We start from the raw sequence: 6,575 nt of genomic DNA on the forward strand, positions 1-6,575 counted from the left end.
TGGAGAGGTTAATTAGAAACTCCAAAGAATGTAACCATTTGTCTCTTAACTACCTGTGACCAGGAAGTCCCCTCCTCGCTTTGAGTTCTCCCACCTTTGCTAAGTTGTCCCGCCTTTGCAGACCGAACCAATGTTCATCTTGCATACGTTGATTGATGTCTCATGTCTTCCTAGAATGTATAAAACGATAATGTTCTCTGATTACCTTAGGCACATGTCCTCAGAACCTCCTGAGGCTGTGTCACGGGTGTGCGTCCTGAACCTTGGTTAAACAAACTTTCTAAATTAACTGAGACCTGTCTGAAGTTTTCAGGGTTCAGAACGGAAAGTGCATTGTAGCGTCACCCTAGGACTCATTATTAACAAAAACTATCCTAAATCTTTGCAGATACAATGAAAGCAGTGGTATGTAAACTGTATGAAACTAAATGGCACTTAGTACAAGTAAAGGAATACATGCTGAGAAAAAAGTCATGAACCGCTCACTTTTCAAAGAAGAAATAATACTATGAATTCTGTGTAATTTCCAGACTCAGCTTGTTTCATAAGCTGTCCCCACCAAACTTGGAAACATTCCAGAGTGAGCTATTGTGCCTCCAGCCTTTGCCCCTCCTCCTTTTTTCCCCTGAACCCTCCCCTCAACCCTTGCCTGCAGTCACATTCTCTGATTCTGCAAAAGCAAATGGGAGCCCTAGAGAGAGTTATCTTTTCTTTTTTCTTTTTTTTTTTCTCTCTTTTTTGAGATGGAGTCTCGCTTAGATAGCCCAATGGAGAGATCTCGGCTCACTGCAACATCCGCCTCCTGGTTTCAAGCGATTAACCTGCCTCAGCCTACCGAGTAGCTGGGATTACAGGCACCCACTATTATGCCCAGCTAATTTTGGTATTTTCATAGAGACAGGGTTTAACCATGTTGGCCACGCTGGAGTCGAACTCCTGACATCAGGTGATCCGTCGGCCTCAGCCTCTCAATATGCCGGGATTACAGGCGTGAGCCTCTGCGGACAGCGAGTTCTCTTTTCTTTCTGAAGGGCAAGGCAAAGTGGAATGGATTCACCTAAAAGCGAACTGCATGCCCGGGAAAGCATCATGGTTAGACCCATGTGAGACAGGTTAGTTTTACTGCGTGTGTTCCACATGTGTTGTTGTCCATGTGTTGCTACCATAGTAATCCTGCTCAGCATGAGAGGAACCAAAGTTTCAGACATTTGGTGTATGTGCTTGGCTGGGGAGCCAAAGGTGAGCAGCCACCATCTGTGGGATTATGACTGAATGCCTCTAAATCAGAATCCCGCCCAGAAGAGAGGATGCAGCAGCGCCGGCAAGCCTCGGTTGGCCTCAGATAGCTCTTCCCCCGCCTTTCCCACCGGCCGGACGCTCCGCCCCGCTGCGCGCCGAGACCTGGCTCCGGTGCAGGGAACCCCTCGTCCTAAAAAACGGGGTGCAGCTACAAAGGCCTTTGCTCCCTGGCCCATCACATAACACGTTTATGGGGAATCTGATACTAAACTATTCGTAAACGCCCTGCTTCCGGGTCAGGGTTTCCTATGGAACATGGCAGCTCCCTCACTGCAACCTATTGAAAGTCAGCCCACCACACAAGTGTCTCTAAACCAGTGTGCGGGAAACCCGGCTATGTGGCGTGTCCTGTGTAATTCAGCCCTGGCCGTCTACCTTCCTTCTTCCCTCCTTTTGCCCGCGGGGACTAAGGTCCCGGGCCTGCTCATGCCCACCAGCCCCCGAGCCGCGGGACAGGCTGCGGCTGTCTCTCGCGAGAGTTCATTGGAGCCCGCCGTGCATTTGGGAGGCGTCGGCCCCACCAGCGGGGTTCCCAAGATACAGCGCCGGGAGTTGCCGAGGTAGGGTTGGCGCCCCTGCTCGATGTTCCACCTCTCTGATTGAGCTTCTTTCCCCCACCCGGCTGGGAATTCCTCCACGGGTTGGGAACGGATTCTTCGAGCTTGGTGCGAATGGCTGAGGCGCGGGTGTCAGAGGTTGTGCCCCTGCAGTCCCTGTCCGAGTAGTGTTCGCGCGTGCCCGTGGGCGGCTGTTGGGGTCACAGTCCCTCTCCCCGCCCCAGGTGCGCTGGGATGAGAGTAGCCAGTCACCACCCTTGTGTCTTCACTGGTCTCCGCTGCCCGGGTCAGCCAGCGGACTGCGCGAGAATGGCTGGCAGATCTGCCGAGTTAGATGGCCTCAAAGCTGGGCCGGTTCTGTGTGATAAGGTTCCAACTGGTTCTGACCGCTTCCGTACGCGAGCACCACATTTGGCCTTTAGGGTGGACCCGATCGTTTAGATGCTGGCATTTGGCTTCTAGATCAGCCCGCAAGTCGACCGCCTGTGGGAAGCAAGCAACATCCAGTTGACACGGCCGTCAGCTTCTCTGCCTGGAAGACCAGGGACCAGGGCCTAAGGCCCCAATCCTCAGGTCTCGGGTCGCCGTGTCCACCTGATGTCGGCGGCAAGCGTTGGACTTGACCGTCAACTTGGGATTTCTAAAGTAGACCATATAACTTTGGTCAGCAGCAGTACCGCCCGCATTCACTTGGTGTCACTTATTCCTTGCGTTGTTTCTTCCTCTCCAATTGTTTCCACAGTACTTTCAGTTGCTCTTCGTTTTGTTTTTCTTTTACTTTTCTTGCTCCTCTTTCTACACACTGAAGTTGCTGTGGTTTTATATTTACCTTTTATTTATTTATATTTTTGAGGCAGGTTAGAGTGTAAGAATGCAATCTCGGCTCACTGCCGCCTAGACTTTCCAGGGCTCCCTCAGGTGATCTTCCTATCTCAGCCTTCCAAGTGGCTGAGACTACAGGATCACTTAATTCTGTGATGTTGAAGCTGAAGTGAGCCGTGTTCATGCCATTGCCCTCCAGTGTAAGTGTTTCATAAAGTAACAGAAACAGGTTAAAGAAAAAAATTTATTTGAAATTAACTACAATTAATTGTGATGTATATGACCTTTTATATTTTTTCACTCCCACGAGTTTATTATTATTGTTGTTTGTTATTATTTATTTGTATTATTGTCATTATTGTTATTGTTTTCATTATTTATCTAGTCATTTAGAGATGGAGCCTTGCTCTATCACCCATACTGCAGTGCAGTGGCGCGACTTTGGGTCACTGTAGCTTCAAATTCCTGGGTTCAAGTTCGTAATATAGCGAAACACCCTGTATACTAAAATCTGTCAGTGACACCTTCAGGACCGTTGGTTGTGGCGGCTGCAATTTCGGAGGCTGAGGCGGGCAGTTCGCTAGAGCTCGGGAGTTCAGGACAGCCTGGGCAACAGACTGCAGAGCATTTGCTTGACCAAGGCCCACTGCAGCCTCCACCTCCCGAGCCCAAGCGATGCTCTCACCTCAGGCTCCAAAGGATCTGGGGATACAGGGGCCTGCCATCACGATGCCCGGATTTTTTTCTTGTCTTTTCTTTTTCAGTAGAGACGGGGTCTCACTGTGTTGCCAGGGCTGGTCTCAAACTCCTGGGCTCCAGCAATTCTTCCACGTCCGCCTCCCAAAATGCTGGGATTATAGGTGTGAAACACGATGCCCTGCCTTCTTTTTATTTCCTTCATTTTTTCTCTTTTTTTCTTTCTCTTTCTGTCTTTTATTTGTGTTCTCTCTCTTTTTCTTCCCCCCTTTTTTCTCTCATTTCTCATTCTTTTTTTTTTCTGTTTCTACGTTTTTCGGTTTTCTTTTTCATCTCTCTTCCCTTTACATCTCTGTCTGTCTATATTTTTTTCTTGATCTTCCTTATTCTCTCTCTCTTCTTCATTTCTTTCCATCCCACTGTCTGTCTGTCTTTGTGTGGATACTGGAACAGTCTCCTTATTCTGTATCTCCCTGTGTATCCTAAGCCTCTGTGACTTTCACTTTGGTGTTTTTCCTATTTGTCGCATAAAATGCACTCACTGTTCTTGTATTTCGGTGCTCTGTGAACGCTCGAAGGGTGGGGAAAAAGTGGACCACGAATTTGATTGGTTTCATGACAGACATGGGAGACAAAAGAACATACGATGATTACTTTGCTAAGTGCCCTGTTTATTCTTCCAACTGGACTCATAAAAGTACGGACGCAGTTGGTGGGTTGAGAGAGCTCTGTGTAGTCATGACTCTGCAATTATACCTGACAAGAGCGGTGATGATGAACGGGCGGTATGGAAACCTGCCCTTCTTTGGTATTAGTTGAGCACAGTGAGAAGAGATTCAGAATGGCCTGTATCTCAACCTGATGGTACTGTTTTTCGGCTCTGACCTTTAGGAACGTGTGAAGCCTTCCGGTGCATTCCCGCCACTTCCTTGCAGTTTTCTTTTGATACTTTTCGATTAACTAACGTATTTATTAATTTATTTGAGATGGAGTCTTGTTCTGTTCGTCAGGCCATGGCGCGGTATCGGGTCACTGCAACCTCCGCCTCCCAGGTTCCAGCGATTCTCTTGTCTTAGCCTATCGAGTAGCTGGGATAACAGGTGCGTGCCACCATAACTAGCTAACTTTTGCCTTTTTAGTAAAGACAGGGTTTCACCACGTTGCCCAGGCCGCTCTTGAACTGCAATTTCCAGGAATCCTGTGGCCACGGCCTCCCAAAGTGCTGGGAGGCCCCAGGTCATCAGACTCGAGAAAGAATGTTGGTTGATATAGAAAGGCGTGACACACTGCGCCCTACCCAAATTGCTATGTTTAAAAATAAACCAGTAGGCTGGGTGCAGTGCGTCATTCCTGTCATCACAGCAGTTTTCTAGGTGGAGGTGGGAGGATTACGAGGTCAGGAGTTAAAGACCAGCCTGGCCAACATAGTCAAACCCTGTCTCTACGAAGAATACAAAAATTAGCCAGGTGTGGTGGCACGCACGTCAAGTCCCAGCTACTCGATATGCTGAGGAAGGAGAATCTGTTGAACCTCCCGGGAGGTGGAGGTTGCAGTCAGCCCAGATCATGCCATTGGACTCCAGCTTGGGTGACAGAGTCAGACTCCATCTAAAAAAAAAGTAATTAAAAATAAATGAGTTTCCAAGAAAAAAATAGAGACCCACAGTGACACAAACATACACCTCTCACCTTTTGAGTCAGCAATGACACTACGAATTTGTAAACTCAGTTCATTTCTTGACTGGGGACCATGGATATTTGGGATGCTTCCTCTTGGAACATAATTCTGTCTGACACCATACTCAGCTAACATTTGCCTTTTTAGTAGAGTCAAAATTTTATTTTGTTACCCAGACTGCTCTTGAACTCATGACCTCCAGGTATCTGCCCGTCCAAACTTCCCAAAGTGCTGTGATGAAAGGAGTGAGCCACACGGATTTCAGCCCTCACAATGGTGCACGCTGCCACTTTTCAAAGCTCTACCCTGGGCATTATTGGTATTTGCCCAAGATAGAAACTCTTTCTAAAAAGTAACAATTTGCTCACATAATATTTCCACAAACAATGCCTTGGCCCATGTTTGTTTTAGTGTTTTGTTTTGTTTGTATTGTTTACTTTACTTATCTTTATTCAGGTGAAGTAGATTTTACCAATTTTAGGAAAACGTGTATTTTCCCCAAAACATGTTAGCTGGTGTTTTCTTCTGTCATTAAGTAGCGATTTTCTGAATCTCTCAAGGTACAATGAGAGCCGATTGATGTAAACTATACTTCTTAACATCTTCTTTTTTTTTTTTTTTTTTTTCTTTCAGGTGGAGTTTCGCTCTTATTGCCCAGGCTGGATTGCAGTGGCACGACGTCAGCTCATCGCAACATCCGTCGCCTGGGTTCAAGGGATTTTCAATTCTTCAGCCTTTCGAGTAGCTGAAACCACAGGCACACACCGCACGCCTGGCTTTTTTTTTTTTTAATAGACACTGGGTATCTCCATATTCGTCAGGCTAGTCTAGAACTCCAAACCTGAGGCGAACCACCCACCTCGACCACCCAAAGTGCTGAGATTAAAGGCGTGAGCCCCGCGTCCGGCCGTAACATCTTATCCTCTAGAAATCCAGAGAGGGTAGGTCTGGAGTCCTTGAGACCAGCCTTCCTTGGATGAAGTCCAAAGCGATAGCTGAGGATTAGGGGGTGCGGTTGGGCTTGAAAGTCGATCCTTTATTTTTGCTACCTAGGCCACGATATCCCTCGACCCCCGTAGCTTGCACACCCTTTGAGATCCCCCTTCTTGACCGCCTTGGAGGATGACCTCTAACTTTAATTTTTGTTTTTCTTCCTTTGTTGGGTTTCAGGAGGGGGTGCAGGAAAGAGGGTGTGTGTGGGGAGGGGGTGTGGTGGTGATGGAGGGGAGCGTCCTAAGTTTCGATTTAGTGTCATGCCTCTTTCATCACCACCACCGAAGATGAAAGCAACAATCAGCTGAATACTGCGTGTCCTCACCCATAAGTGGGAACTAAATAATGAGAATGCGTGGGAAGAACTAGGGGGATGAGAGACGCAGGAGCCTACTTGAGGGAGGAGGTTTGGAAGGAGAGACAGCTTCAGGAAAAAGCAAAGCAAACAAAACACAAAAACTGTTGGGTTTTTGTGAGTACCCGGGTGACGTAGTTTCCGTCGCTGAGTATCCGGGAGACGAAATCATCTG

The sequence above is a fragment of the Pongo abelii genome, chromosome 15 (assembly GCF_028885655.2).
Source record: "Pongo abelii isolate AG06213 chromosome 15, NHGRI_mPonAbe1-v2.0_pri, whole genome shotgun sequence".
Lineage (NCBI taxonomy): Eukaryota > Metazoa > Chordata > Mammalia > Primates > Hominidae > Pongo > Pongo abelii.